This window comes from Charadrius vociferus, unplaced genomic scaffold (genome assembly GCF_000708025.1).
Source record: "Charadrius vociferus isolate BGI_N301 unplaced genomic scaffold, ASM70802v2 scaffold183, whole genome shotgun sequence".
NCBI lineage: Eukaryota > Metazoa > Chordata > Aves > Charadriiformes > Charadriidae > Charadrius > Charadrius vociferus.
In genome coordinates, this window is record NW_009648250.1 from 1,445,881 (window position 1) to 1,461,832 (window position 15,952).

Here is a 15,952-nt window from a genome sequence, read left to right on the forward strand (position 1 = left end):
TTCCTGCTGGAAACATAGGACAAATTCCCTGCATTCCCTCTGTTGTACAGATTAGCAGTTACCCGGTGAGTCTGGCTCCTCCAAGAATTGTGCTGTAAGCACAGGCAAGCCAGGGTTTGAGGCTCACTTCTACACTGCACAGTACTGAATGAAATCCACAGATTTCAGTGGGGACAGAGAGGACCATTCTAGAGTCTGGCATGGAGAAGTAGATGTTTACAGACAACGCGAACTGGAAACATAAGAAAAAGCTGCACAAAGATGCACTGGCTGAGAGTTTGACTCTGAAGTGTTTTAAAAATACGTCAGGGGTGACTGCAGGTGGCTGGGCCATGTTACAGGCTTTAGTACCACATTTCAAGGCTTTTAAAGTCAAGTTTTCCTGATGGTCTCCGTCTTCTATAAGACGCATCTGCTGAGGTAACTAAGGCATTCTTGTAAGCTACAGAAACATTGCAAAAGCCAATACTTATTTTACGATCTAATTCAGCTAAAGGTATAATACAAATATATATGGCAGGAAAATTGAACTGAGCTTGGAACCATAATGAAGGGAATCACAGAAGCAGCCAGTGCTCTGGACCAGCAACACCAAAACACAATGGACTGTAAACATTAATCTTCTCCCACTCCAAGACAACAAAACTTGCATCCCCTGTCTGCCTGCACCTCTTCAGAATGGGAGATACGATAACCCTCAAATGCTTTAGCACAAGCACATACTGCGCTGTATGGTTTTAAGTGTCTTCATGCTTAAAAAACACTATTCCAAGCAAAGCTGCTCATGCACTTGCCTCCAGTTTGAGGCCACAGGCAAGCTCTCCCAAACAACTTGTTCACATCCATAAAATCAAGAAATTCCAGCCTCTGAATTTCCATGGCAATGGGTGAGCCGCCAGCAAAACATCCCCTGATAACAGCCTGCAAGGCTTCACGTCCTCACCAGGAAAACGTGGTACCAGGAAAACAAAACCCCACTAACTCGCCAGGAAGCCAGCAGCATTTTTCTTCTGATTATAGTGGCTCAGGAACAATCAGGCGCTGTCCTTCACATCCAAAGGCACAAGAAGAGACACTAAGTTTTATCTTGTTGATGATTTGTTGATTAATGGCTTCCTAACAGTCGAGGTCATTTACTGCATATCCAACATGACTGATGCAACACGCTGTGGTAATAATCTCAAATCAGAGGGACATCAAAAATGAGCCTCGAGGACAGAATTCTCCCTTTCTTATTCCCACATAATGGCCATTTATAAAACCACAACAAGCCGCAAAGTGCACCTTGAAACAGCAAATTTAAACCTAGGAGCCTGACTTGCAAAGTAAAATGAATGTAGAAGAGTTTACTCGCTATATGCTTTGAGCTTTAGAGGCCTCTTACGGTATCGCTGTTAAAAAAATGATAAAATTATGGCAGTGACACAAACCCAATACAGCAGATAAATTTGGAGTCGAGGAATCACTACATCAGTCGCTAAGAGAATAAAGTGTGTTGCTAAACTAAAGTCTCGTTAAGATGTGATGTACTCTTCCTGTTTTCCTTTCCATGGTCACTGGTTACCAGGGTTTCTCCCTTCTAATCAGTTTCTTTTTAATATCTGGCTCATGCTGGGTGAAATACTGGCTCTAGAGCCAGTGTGACATTTTCCATTTACTTCAGCGGGGCCAGGACCTCGCACTCAGATTTTATTGTGCCTGTGGCCTGGCACAGCCCTGCGGTGCCCCTTCTGCCCTGCACTTCTACCCACTACCTGCCCTTCCCAACCCTCTGCCCACCAGGCATCCCCACATCTCCATCAGCAGCAAGAAATTCCTACCTCTTACTGAGCACATGGCTCGTATACATGTATGTGTACGGACGCGGATACAGATATGGATATGCATATGTACGCATGTATATGTATCTCTGATTCCAAGGAAGGAAGATAAAGTATATACACCTAAACTCGAGATTTTGAATATGCATAGGTCCCACTGCTGTATTAGCTTACACAGTTATCCTACCCAGGGGTCCAGCTGCACAGCCCAGGCCACCTCAGAACATCAGAACACTGGAGAGGTGTCATCTCCTGGTCCCCAAGTTTTGCCTCCCCTCTGCTCTAAGTTAGGTCGGACTTGGTCTGTGGTTCCCCCATATAACAGTCAGGGCTATGAGGACATCCATGTCCTCCCTTCACTGAGGCTCTCCTGGGGCTCTTGTTTAGGGCAGTCTACTGCTTGCCTGGTGGTGGGCTAATGCGTGTGCATCACCACCATGGGGAAGAGAGAGAGGCGGGTTTCAGGGTTGGGGAGAGGCTGCAGGTGAATGGGACTCTCTCTTGTAACTTGTTGACTTTGTCCTTCTCTGTTAGAACCATAACATGCTTTTAACATCTTTATAGATGTATAGGGAAGTGTCAGTTTTGCTGTTGTTACGTATTGTTAAAGAAGCTATAAATGTCTTATGACTCCAGGATCTCCAGCCAGAAGAGAAGAGCTTAAAAATGGAACAAAATTGCCATCCATAATTTAAATGGGCAGCTCTCCCATTGAAAAATGCTTTTCAATTTAAACTCTATTAACAGGAAATTAGGACATCTCCCATCACAGTGTTATTGTTTATTTTAAAATGAAAACTAAGAACATAAAAATACTATCAGCACAAATGTTTGATAGACCCAGAAATAAATTAAACCATTTTATGACTTTTTTTTACCCCCAATGTTTATCTTATAGTCTCCGGCAATTTAAATTTAATAGACAAAACTATTAAGAAGGTAGTGCAAATTGAAATTTTGGGCCAACACCTCATTGCTCTGCAATCGATGTCAGAACTGCCACCGATTTCCATATGATCATGATTTAGACTGGGGTGTTTGTGTGAACAGCACAGATATACCACAAAAGGGGCTGACCTTTGACTCTTCGCATGACCAATCTTCCACTGGTGTCAAGAGGAGAACACCACAATCATCATGTGTAAAACAAAAGTTTCAAACTTGTTGTCTGGATTCACTTGTAAAAAATATACGTGCATGCATTTTGGTGGTAAAAGCACACATACATTTTTGTGTAGCTGCGGGTGCAGCTGCGTGTACATATGTAGGTCAGCATACGCATCCGAATGTACTGCCGAGGTGGCAAAGAGACTGTAATGCAAATGGGAAGTTGGCTCTGCATGCACAATGTAGGGTTCAGCAAAACAGGTAACTCAATATTCCAGCATGTGGAGCCCTACGTTTTTATTTGCAGAGCAACTAGTAGCCTCAGGCATGGTTTTAAGTGTCCAAAACTACCTGATTTAGAAAAATGACATCACATGCCTCTTCTTCCAGGAAAGATTCTGAAAATTCCTCATTTCAGTCCGGCCAGAAATATAGTAACACCAATCTTTCTCATAACGCGTGAGTTCTTCTGTGGTAATGTCTACAAACAAGAAGTGTAAAGGGATGCAGAAAGGAGAACAAAAAGGCTAGCTAGAATTTTGTAAACTTCAAGAAAAACACAAACCATAATTGCATTCACAATTAAAATGTTTCCAATCATTGCAAGACAGCTGAGAAAGCTCCTGGCTTTCTTTAGTTTGAGTATTATTTTTTATTTTCATATGAACTATACTGGCTCAGTCATTCCTTGACCTAGTTTTCATCAAAGTTTGCTTTTCCCATATTGTGTTTTTAGCAAAGAATTTCCACATGTTTACAGTAAATAAACGTGACTTCTTGCAGTACGAAGTTGCTTGTTTTTCTACCTCATATCCCTTGTCATATGCCCTGAGGGCTTGGTCTCCATGGACCAATGAAACTCCAAAGAGCACCAATAAAACTCGACAATAACTAACAGTGTCAAAACACTTAGGCAAATGGGGCAATGCCCTTCAGTGAGCTACACTTCATAGGAGTTCTCCTAAAGAAGGAAACGAGTCTGTAGGATGGGGTTGGCTCTTCCATGAATTCAGCAGCAAAATCTGCACCATCACCCAAGTTCACTCCTGGTCCTCCTCTCCCTCCGGGCCAGTGCCTCCGAGCCCAGCTCACAGCATACCCCCAACGGGGCGGCATGCTGCAAACGGGGTGAGCTTCTCCATGTAGTTCAGCTCCTTGGGTGCCAGGATGCCCACGCGCTGCCAGCCAAACCTGTTCTTGGGTTTGCACCTCCATTAAAGAGAGCGAGGGGGGGAGAAGTAGCACTGGGAGCCGCAGAGCTACTGGAGTCTGGTTTCCTGATGCTTTGCCTCTCAGGCATAGGCCTTCTAATCAAGCACAAACTCCAGGTGAAGCTTTCTTTTATAAAGAACATCCAAAATACCCCTTTCCCATGTAGATTTTCTACGGGGTTCAACAAAGGGTGAACATAGGCAGGCACCAGCCCCTCAAAGCAGCCCTCCATGGCATCTCTCCTCCTATCTAGGCTGTTATTTTCATGAAAATTATTTGAAATCGATGCTTCTACATCTCTAGCTGAAATTAGCCCATAGGTCCAGGTGAAAGATGTAAGCATACAGACATAAATGCACTCTAGATGGCTAGGATGGGTCTTGGCCATTATTGGTACTGATGCCAAATTTCCTGACAGTAACACATACAGGTGAAGGCATGTTGCTCTCTTGGTGCTGCAGAGGATATCAAGCTGTAAGACATGTTAGTTGTCCCAGTTAAATACCCAGGCTTTTCCTCACATCCCCTTGTGCAACGTGGCTACCATGAGAGCTGAAATCTCTCTCTCCTGGCAGCTCAGATGTCCATGCCGCTCTGAGCCGTGCCACCCTCCTCATTCCTCACTCCGCAGCTTCAGGTTTCTCCAACAGCTGCATCTCCAGAGGCTATAGGGTCAACATATCTCCTCGGTGAGGGTGCATCACTCCTCTGATGCCCCCACCTGCATCTGCCACCAGGCTGAAGCCAGTTTTGCACCAGCATCATCCCAGACACATTAGACACGTCTGTGGGATAGATCCAAGGGGAGAAGAGGTCTGCTTTGCCTCCCTGGCAGGACGTGAGCCATGGCATCTTGGGAAGCGTGCGGCCACATTAGCCTGATGCTGAGCTGAGTAATAACCCTTCCACACGCATGCAGCACGTGCTCGTTCTGGCTGAGCCTCTCCCACAGCATGCTCAGGCTGAGCTGCTTGGTGATCGACCAGCTCTGAGTACAGGCAGAGTGAGCACCATCCCTCCAGTCTGCCCCGTGGCTGTGTTTTAATGGCTGTAAGACTCAAGCTCTCCATGTCATGGCACATTTCAAGTGCGTCCAGCTGCTCCAGACATGAGAAAAGTGAGCCTTGGTAATAGGCTGCACCAGAGGGACTGAGACATGACATCTCAGATCATAATCTCAATAATCAGGAGACAGAGAGCAGCTTGATCATCTCCAGTATGGACTACTTAGCCCAGTGTGTTTTCCTGATAAATTCTGGTAATGTCCTTCTTCCACATCCCATCTGTCCTTATACTCACTACCAAATCCAGACCTGGCACAATAGGCCACTCCATTGGTTTCAGTGGACCCACACTTGTGGATGCCAGTGTCAGATCTTGCTTTTCATCATGCATGATCCTACAGCGCTACCCATCGGCTACTGCTCTCTGAGTGCACACAAAGCAATCATTGGTGCAGGAGCATCCTCTCCAAGTGAGCTCAGTGATATTGGGCTGTTCCAATAACCTTGGCTAAACCCTTTCTCCTTTTCTTTGCTAAATCCACCTACTGAAAGAAAGGCCACTTCAAAGGGAGATGCTCGCCCTGCCTGACATCATGGCATGTTGAGATAATTCAGAGCAGTTATGATAAATGTTCTGACTACTGGCATCAAGAAACAAACAACGGGCTCACAGCAACATAAGATTAAACATGTTTCCACGATTACCTGGGGAATTGGCTTGCTGGCCATGTCCTTTCTTGCTTTTTTTTACTGCCTGAAACAGAGAACCTTAGAGAGTTGTGTGAAATACAGCTGCAGTGCTTCAGACCCCCCTGAAGAAAAAGTCAAGGAAGCTCTGTCAGAAGAGGGTTTTCACTTATCAGGTAAGAAAGGACAAGTCTGCAGCTTCTGCACCACAGGCTCCTCTTGGTCCATTAGAGAGGGAAGCAGTGCATCTCACAAGGGCTAATTCTTGCTGCTGGGAGGGTAATGCTGCACCATTAGCTTGGTGGAGGGAAGCTACACTCTGTCAGGAAAGAACAAGCCTGGGTGGCAAAAGCCAAAAGGGTTTGCAGTGAGAGGAAGCACAGTCTGCCAAGTCAGAATGCAATGCAAGCCTTGATCCTGGACACCAGCTGTGCCAAAGAGCCTGGTACTCTGTAGCCCAGCCATGAAAACACTCGGCCTTGCCAAAGAGCAAGTGGGAGCAGATGGAGCTATCTGGGGAGTACAAAAACATGAGCTCAGAGCTGTAGGCAGGACCAGATTATGAAAGGAAAAGAAGCAAGAAGTAGTTTGTCAGAGCACCTCCACCTTAATTCAACTGCTCCTTTCCTTGCCATCCCCTCCACTTCATTTCTTCCTTTGGTTTCCATTTCCACTGCTTCTCCAACAAGGACTTGGCACTTACATTCCTTTCCTTCCACACCACCAGGAAAAGATACCTCATTTGGCCCCCAGCAACTCCACACACCTCACTCCTTAAGCCAGCCAGCCACCCTCCATTGCACCCTGCCTCCAACCCACAAGATCTCACAGGGTAAATTACCTGTGAGTAGTCATGCTGATGAGTTTCCTTAGGGCGATAACCAAACCCATACCCCAAGACAGCCTGAGGGAACCCAGCTGTCCATGGCCACATGTGCCAGAAGCCAGTCAAACCATTTCACAACTTCAGTCCAGTGCCCAGGCGTGTTCACCGCTAAATTTCCTAGCTAGGTTCACTGCTGCTGGATGTGTGTTTTTCTACCAGCATGCTTTCCTAAGCATTGCCTGCAGGTAATTTAATTGGCTTTGGGTTCATCCCCTCTTAAGGTGTTTTTAGTTGCTGGCCAGCCTCAGCTACTAAGGAGCAGTAGAGGCTCTGGAGACATTCAGCTCCCAGAGTTTTGTGAAAATATAGAGGCAGGTGGAGGAGAGAGTCCAAGACTGGCATCCCACTAGGGAAAAGTCTTCAGTATGAGTTTGACCCAACTGCCAGACAATACAGGATCCACCTAGATTAAGACCATCCTAAACACTTCAATAGCAAGAAAAGTTTCATTCAGGATTAATTAATGATTCGGTCATTAGAAGGGCATTCTAGATAACCTACATATCATTAATAGCTATGGTTTTGGCAATAAAAATGTTCCTTTGTTCACAGTGCCTTTTTTAATTTCTCTTCTCCTCTTCTTACCTGCTTTCATAACGATGTTTTTTAAATGCAAAAAAGTCTCTTATTCAACCCTGTGTTCCAATATGGCCAAAAATGTATCCTCAGCCTAAGTCCTGGTTCTCCAGGGACCAGGGTCTATTATACATCTTGTCAAAACAAGACCTGAAGAATAACAGTATGGATACTAACAAGTAACAGTATGGGAAAAAAGCATGATATATCCCAGTACAATATAAAAGAAAACACCAGCCTGTTCAAGCAGTACATATACATACACACAAGAGCTCAACAATGGTCAGAAACCTTCTGCTCTGCATCCTGATAAAGTAGACCGGCTGTCCCCCAGGGGCCTGCAGATGAGGAGATGAATGTGTAATGTGAATTCTGCCCTCAATTTATGGCTTAATTTTAAAATAACTGGAAATAAAACATGAAGAGGAATATCACCCACAGAGAGTAGTCTGAACTCTGCTTTCTATCACTTTCCTACAGCTTCCATTAATCTCTGTCAGCACAGAGAGCTTTCTGAATATGCCTGTACAATGAGTTATGCATCAGGCCAGGCTTGTTCCCAAGGCTGAGCTTGCCCACGATCCACGTCGTTTCAAGCCCATACATCTGCAGTCCTCCACAGCCAGGAGCCTGAGGTCCAAGCGCTTACTCATGGACCGTACGCAGCTTACACCGGCACAAAGCCAGATACAGTGAGGCACAGCCTACCACAACATAGCCCATATACAGGGGTTATACAGCACATTTTATTATACTTTTTCTTTTTAACACATGCCCAGGGGCTTGTTTTTTAAGCCCCTGGGCAATATCTGGGGGGAGGCAGGAGGGCGGTGAAGCAGGTCAGAGGGCTTAGACCTTGAATTCATTCACCATGTCTCAACCATCTCCCCTGCCTGCATTGCCAGCTGTCTTCAATTTTCCACTAGTGCTAGAAAATGTAGGTGGGCTGCTGTAGACCAACCATTAATGTTTTTATCTCCGTATCATCCAGGAGGTTGAAGAGGACAATGTTTTTACTGCTAATGTTCACGTGATTGCGACTCTGTAATTGCTGCCTTCAGCCGTGCTGCGGAAGGGGGAAATCTGAGGCAAAATGCTGCTGAAGCACTGACATTTGTGTGGTTCATCTTCTCAGCAGCATGTGTTCCTTATTACTCAGGACTGTCACAGGGGAGGGAAGACAAGACAAAATAAGAGCTAACTGAAGCTGCTGTTTTCAGACGGAAAATTAGCATCATGCATTTGTCTCAACTCACACCAGCCAGGCTTCGTGAGTTTCCTAACGCAGAATTCACTCTGTCAGCAAAACAGAACATGTGTTAATTTACATCCTTAGGAAGGAAAGCAGTGAATCATTTCAAATAGTTCAAGTGCCCTACTCATAGCACCTAATTAATTCTGACTGGAAAGTTGCAAAAAAAAATCTCTGAGACAATCTCAAGTATTTATTTCAGGTTTATTATTAAGTAAGTGGTAATGAATGAGGAATTGACCTTGTGGTTAAACCACTGGCCTAGACTGAGGTTCAGTCCCCGACTTGGCTCCATACAAAACCACATCACTTTGCTGGCCCTTGCTGTATGCGTTCCCTCCACTAAACATTTTAGCAAACCACACACGTGACCTTGGAAGATGCTCAGCTGTCTGCATACATCGCCGCCACCAAAGGGTCAAACCCTGAAGGGGGGACATGGATGGGAGGACCGGTCTCTGGGGTTTCTCACTTTTCTCAGGGAAAACCCAGGTCAGCATGCAGACTAGCTCCCAGCAGGGCCACACACCTGAGCACGGAGCAGGGCAGAGGAGGCTGACTGCCCTCCAGAACAGAGGCACCGGAGCCGGCCAGATCCCTACCGCCGACCTCATCTGTGCCAAGCACGACACAGCCAGAACCACGCCAGGAAGACGGCGTCGGGGCCACAGCGAGCACCGGCTGCTCAGTGCCGACAGCCCGCAGTGGGGAGAAGAGGGAAAACCATTGCCAGAGATCTGTGTTAACAAGTCCGAGTAACAAAAGCTGCTTATATCTAAACAAAAGCTTTCTGATAATGCAAAACTAAACTGACAGGAAGCAACACACATGTCAGAATACAGTCTAATAGATGCTTTAGCATTTGTTTTATGTAAATTCCAATGGGCACCATCCCCTGTGTCCAGTTCAATAAGGAACACAACTCTCATTCCAGCACAGCAACCCTGTGTATGTTTTCTCAACTTTTATTTTCTGCTACATTGACCTCAGCCACAGATTTCCCAGCAAAAACACAATAGATCGTTTATGTCACATTACAGGAAATCACGAAAGCCTCTAAAGTGACCCTGATTTTCAGGCACTTTTCTGATTTTCTGTCAGCCCTTTTTTCCCTTCTCACGCCTGCTACATAGTTAATATTGGAGCTTTATAAGAGGAAAAAGTAATTTTTAAGTCACAATAAGCCTTTCTTGCTATGTCATTTATTTTCTCTGAATCACTAAAATAGAGGCCTTTTTTTCTTTTTTTTTTTTTTTGCTGCTTTCTCTTCTGTCACTGTAATTTCACTAGTTTACATAGTGATATACACGGATATATAACAGCAGCACAAGAAGACATGGAGATTCACAGCAACCCAAGTCATGACATTATTCCAGAGACAGCTGCCCTCCTTTCCTTGCTTCCTCAGACACCAATCCTGAAATTTTCTGCAAATGGCTGTGGGTCAGTTTAGCGTCATGAATGAACTGAAATCCGTGGACCACTGAGGTCTGCACAATTCCCAGTAACGCCGTTCTCTGCTCAGCTGTTCTTCGCTAGCTGAAAAACAAAAGAGCATGGCTTGCCTTAGAATCAGAAGGAAGAAACACAGAAGCCAAGTCTTAGCAAAGTCCCTGTCCTCTCATGCCAAATCAGAAAGAAAAGACATTTTTTGCCTTTCCAATTATTTAGTTAATCCCAGTGAGCTTTTCCTGGAACAGATATCTGTGTCACCACTACTCAATAAATACAAAGCTATTAAGATATTTTGTAAACAAAACTCTTAACGAAAGCACAACTTGGAACAAATGCCTATCAGCAGCACAGCTATGCCAGAGCTCCCCGACCAGGACATTTGCCACTGTCCTGAGTGTGCTTCCCTGCAGACCCGAGTCCAGAGACAGCTCCAGATAACCACTCCTGCATTTGGGGGCACTCACACACATCATTTTCTTCCACCCAGAAGGATAATGCTTGATCTTCCTTGACAGACCAAAAGCTCAAACGTGAAATGAATCTGCAACTCTTCATCGAGCACAAATTTTTTACTTTTTTTTTCCAGGGGGAGGGGATTTTTTTCAGTTAAGTGTAATCTTGAAATAGCAAAAGGAAGCACACCACTTAGAAAGCAGCACAGGTCTTTTTTTGCTTCAATTGCACCAAGAACTCATTTAGTGGTAGAAATGAAAAAAATTATCCTCCCAAATTTCTCTCAGCCTTTCTCTTCTATGTCTCCCTTGGTCCCACTAGGTTACAGCAACAACCAGGTTTAACGTTCCATAGGGACATTTCTTAGGCATGTGTTCTCCTTCTTACCACATCACATTTTCATTGAGGAGCAACACAGATACCCTAGGACCACTGCTAGCACTCCAACTACACTTTCTCCCTAGAGCTCTAACCTTTTAGATACTCTGATTTTACAACCCAAGCCTTCAGGAGCATGCGATATTTAAGCAAACACAAACACAGGCTTCACAAGGCTCCTCAAAAAAAAAAAAAAAAACAACCAAAAACCAAAAAAACTAACTAGCTTAATACACATTGAGAACTAAAAGAAACAATAAACGCTTATACATGAATTTATGTCTTGATTTTCTCACCATTCCTGCAGGTTTTGTAGGGTTTTAATAAGAGCACTTTCAAACCCTATTCAAGAACGCCATATCCTCCTGCTTCTCTTTTCAATCATAAAGTCTCTGGGTTTGGGTCTATTATTTCTGGGACTTTAGTTTCTCTTTCCTTCAGCTGTCCCCGAAGACTCCAACTTTGCTCTAGTTAATAGTATTTATTTTCACCATTCACTTAAACAATCCTAACTAATTTCACGAGGTGTTTTTTCTCCTGTGATTTTGTTTTTTACTTACCTGCCCCCTGTCTTTACAGCAGGGCAGTAGCCATCTATGTGTGCAGTCACGCTCCACTTGAGTATATGAACATCCACTTTTAACAGCCCTCGCATGGACCCTGGCAGGGTCTAGTAATGTGTTATTTTCATAACCAGTGGAGACACAGTATGTTTTCATATATAATAGAGTCCACATGCTGACACCAAGACACCTCTTGGACAAATCAAATGCCCCTGCACTAGGCTGACAAGCCAGGGGTGGATTTCCAGTGTGCCAAGACCACAGGCAGATCCACACACATGCAAGCTCATGTTCTAGGTATGCTTCTGTTTGTACAGGTGAGGCCAGGACCACCAATGTGGTAGGATACGTGGTCCTACTGGAGAGCTTCTTTGAGCCAGGTGTCCTGCCGGGGTGCACACCCTGGGCAGGGGTGTCCTGCCACCACTCCGGCCCAGGACACCCAGCACCACCAGCAGCCAAGAGGATGCCACCAGGCACAGGTGCTTGCGACACATGTTGAAGAGGTGCCCGGCAGGGACCAGCTGAGTGAATCGGAGGCCAGCGTCTGGGACAACACACGGCTTGTGCATGCAGGCAAGCCACTGATGGGTGGCAGCCTGTCCCAGCATGCCACATATTCCCACCCTTAAAAAGTGTTGAGGACCCATGCATGCATCCCCCTGGTCTTTGCAATGCTGTCATTTAACTCAGACCTCTATTTGTTGTGTTTCTCCCAGTTTTGGTCTCAGAAAGCTCTCCCCTGCACCCCTCTACCCTTTTTCTCTTTCCTCCTCTGCATAGCTCTGACCCAGCGAGTTGATTCTTACCCTCTGCCCGGTCCCACAGCACTAGGTCTCAGCTCGGCTCCCGGGCCATCCACCCACCCTGCCTCTGCTGCGCAGTCCTCCCTCTTGTGCTGTTTGCCAACATCTCCATCTCCCGGACACAGTGCATACAGCACCTAACTAAATGTATTATTTTTTGTTTCCTGCCTATAAATGTTATTGACATCTTTTGGTTGATCCACGGGCTTCAGGGAACTTCAGGCTGTGAACAGGGGTCTTTTGGACAGAAGGCAGGACCTGTGGATTAAACTTTGAAGGGGTCTTCACAAGATGGCTGAAATAGCAGAACTGGCATTTCTCTTAACAGCCTTATCCTTGGCATGCAGAGGTCCCCACCTGCACTGGGCACAATTTTGCAAATCTGCAAATTAAAACAAACAAACAAACAAACAAACAAACAAAAAACAACCCAACTTTGATTTCTGACCACTGAAATTTGAAATTTTCATTTGCCAGTGTCATGATTTGGGCCGAACCAGCCACCGGGCGAGCGACAGATGCTCCCCCTACCTCTCTTCAAAGAGAGAGGCAGAAGAGGGAAAAGAGACTTATGAGTTCAGAAGGAACTAAACTACTTGAATTAGATATTAATAATAAAATAAAAATAAAACAATGAAATATATACAAAACCAGCTCTCAGGATGACAATAACGTCACCGGTTGGCACTGGGGAAGTCCCAGACTGGACTCAGTGATGGATGGGAACTGGATTCTGGATCAGGATCAAAGGCAGATGAACAGACAGAGTCCTCCTCAGGTGTCGGCCACTGAAGAAAGAGAGTTGACCCTTTGATCCCTCAGCTTTTCTACTGAGCATGAGGCAGATGGGATGGAATACCCCGCTGGTCAGTTTTGGGTTACCTGTCCTGTCCACTCCTCCCCCCAGGTGTGACCCTTCTACACTTTTCTGCTTCCGACCCTCCAACGGGCCAAACAACCCGGTTATCTGGCCTTGGGTGTTACAGCAGTAAGTATAAGCAGGAGCCTCTCCGCATACCATGCCTTGGCATCAGCTATAAACATAGGTCTTATCACTCTGAGAGCAAACAGTGCCTGCACAATATGCTGTTAATTTCAGTAGTTAGAAGAGGCCTAGCTAAAAAGTAAAGCTACTGAACAAAATTGGTCCTGTTTTACCTCAAACCAGGACAGCCAGCAGCCATACTCCTCTGTGTTCCCATCCCTTCATCTCTTCCCAGTTAAAGTCTACCCAAGCTCATTACTTCAAAGAAATCTAACATGCAGCTGGCCGTTCCTGAGATTCGTTCAACACATGATGCTAGCAGAAGCAGACTTGAAATAAGCAAGGCCACTAGTTACAGTCCCCCTTCTCCTCACCTCTCCAGTCTCTTCTCTGTGATACACTTGATCTGTACCCCTTTCCCTGCGCCATTCCTCCCCCACTCCACCTCCCTTCACATCAGTTGATTTCTGATTTCTTTGTCCTGCCTCAGCGCTGAACTAAGGAACAAAATCATATGTTGGGATGTCCCAAAACCATAGAGTTTGATACATGGCTGGAAAAAAGCTGCTAGCTCACAATACAGACAATTTTCCCAATAGTTTCAACTGGACATTTTAGTCCCCTGTGCCCTTCTGTAGCACCTCCATAAACTGTTAACACACTCTGTGTGTCATCCAGGATGTTGCTCCACTTTACCTGTGAGTGAAGCGATCCCTGTGCAGAGACCCTACCGGTACACTGGAGCTGGGGTGAAACCAGCTGGGTGTCAGGCACTTCAATAAGGACAAATATCAAAACTCACCAATGTGGAGGACTTCCTAGCTTCATGACCGTGACCGGAAAATCCTGAGCGACCCAGTGCATGCATGAAGGAACAGCCATATAATGGCTTTGCAAGCAAGATCAGGTTTAGGTAGAAGCATGCTGATGTTGACGTCTTGTCCAAAAAGTGGGGGCATCAAGGGAGGGAGGCTGACTGTAAACACTGCCACAGGCAGGAACACCAAGAACTAGTTATTCAAAGCAACGAAAGCACTCAGGCAACTCACAACGCACATGTGTCAAGGTTTCTGGCTCATCCACTGAACCACCAGACTACTGGGGCTCCATTTCTGTCCATAGGTCTTAAGCAAAAATTCTGATTTTTGTTTACAACAATCGTCATAATTAGAAATTCATCTAGGAAACTAGGACCACACCAGACTGCTGAAGTGCAAGGAAAAAAAGAGGAGATACCCAGTGAAGGATGTGCAGCAATGGTCCTGAGAAAAAATAAAAGACTGAACGTATTTTTGGTGGAAGCGCTTACAGGCTTGGAGCCATCAGAGGGGAAATTCTCTCCTGCTGCTTGATCCTGACTGTGCTCAGGAAAATAAGGCTTTGCACATAATAATATAAAACAATGCAAAATAGACAGGCTTGCATAAAAAAAAAAAAAAATGCAATTCAACAATTCATCTCTCCTAATGGGAACAAATTGCAAGGCTATATATATTGGTCAGATATTCCTCAGGTGGAAAGGGGTGATATACAGTGCAGCCAATTCCTGGAACCTGTTCTACTTGACTCCTGCCAGCATGGTCCTTTGAAAATAAGAGTTACCGGTATATAACATTTTATTAGTAAGAATGGCTGGAGTATACTTCTGATATCAGACGGTAGGACATAGCCCCATTTTCAGAGCACCAGGAACTCTTAAACCTGTTGAGCCCTGGCAGAGCCTTACTCTGTGGCACCGTATATGAAACTACCATAAAGCAGGCTGCATACATCATGTACTAGTTTACAGACAGACAGACTTCCTTTAAAGCACAGTAAAAGTAAAGATGAAAGCCCAAATATGGGTTGGGAAAGCAAGTCACAGGAGGACTTGGGGGCATTGGCTTATGAGAAGCTCAACATGAGCCGGCAACATGCACTCATAGCCCAGAAGGCCAACCGTATCCTGGGTCGCATCAAAAGAAGCGTGGACAGCAGGTCAAGGGAGGTAATTCTGTCCCTCTGCTCTGGTGAGACCCCACCTGGAGTACTGCGTCCAGCTCTGGGGCCCTGAACATAAGAAGGACATGGACCTGTTGGAGCGTGTCCAGAGCAGGCCACAAAGATGATCCGAGGGCTGGAGCACCTCTGCTGTGAGGAGCGGCTGAGAGAGTTGGGGCTGTTCAGCCTGGAGAAGGGAGGGCTCCAGAGAGACCTTATGTCGGTCTTCCAGTATGCGTAGGAGGCCTGCAGGAGAGCTGGGGAGGGACTCTTTTATCAGGGAGTGGAGCGATACGGTGAGGGCTGATGGTTTTAAACTTCAAGAGGGAAGCTTAGATTAGCTATTAGGAAGAAATTTTTCACTCTCAGGGTGAAGAGGCACTGGAACAAACTGCCCAGAGAAGTTGTGGGTGCCCCATCCCTGGAGGTGTTCAAGGCCAGGCTGGATGGGGCTTTGAGCAACCTGGCCTGGGGGGAGGTGTCCCTGCCCATGGCAGCGGGGTTGGAACTCGATGATCTCCAACTCTAACCATTCTATGATTCTGTGGCCATTTTCAGAGCAGTTTCACTCGCGGCCCGTTCCCCTGCGGCAGGAAGTCCTCCCCAGCGCAGAGCTGGCAGGTGCACACCGCCACGCAAACAACGGTGGCTCACTAAATGGGGGGGGAACCGCTCCTCCACACACCCACACCGCACAAAACCACAACGTTTCTCTTCGCATCGGACACCAGAGACAGGCACAAGGCAAGACCCACAGGGCACACACACCACGCAACCCGATCGTCCCC

At 45.9% G+C, this 15,952-nt stretch overlaps 1 protein-coding gene across 1 annotated transcript in view; it reads left to right on the forward strand.

Annotated features, from left to right (window-relative positions):
- The window catches only part of SLC30A5 (solute carrier family 30 (zinc transporter), member 5), a 133,609-nt gene that overhangs the window by 98,087 nt on the left and 19,570 nt on the right, over positions 1 to 15,952 (forward strand). The window lies entirely within an intron of this gene.